We start from the raw sequence: 350 nt of genomic DNA, 5'->3' as shown, positions 1-350 counted from the left end.
GATCTTTGTTTCTACAATACAGCAAAAAGTCACACTCTTCTCTCATTTCCAGGCTACCAAGCATCATTTTAGAATTGCCCTTAGTATATTTTCTAGAAGTTATGGAAATTCTTAATTAATTTGTAAGGGAAAATATTTGCTTCAAAATCCAGAATTTTGAAAATGGTTCCTCATGTTTATAATTCATTAATTCCACTACTTACAACATTAAGTTTTCACACAGATGATCAAAAATCTGGTTTATTCTATGGACTTCTACCTTTGTTTCTTCCTGTCTCTCCCAACCAACAACCCAGCATCTCCTTCCCCAACCCTCAGGTTCTTAAATCACCTCCCAACCAACACCTCTG

The sequence above is a fragment of the Corapipo altera genome, unplaced genomic scaffold (assembly GCF_003945725.1).
Source record: "Corapipo altera isolate COAL_440 unplaced genomic scaffold, ASM394572v1 98, whole genome shotgun sequence".
In the NCBI taxonomy this organism is placed as follows: Eukaryota; Metazoa; Chordata; class Aves; order Passeriformes; family Pipridae; genus Corapipo; species Corapipo altera.
The sequence above is the reverse complement of the archived record's forward strand: the minus strand, read 5'-3'. Positions refer to the sequence as shown.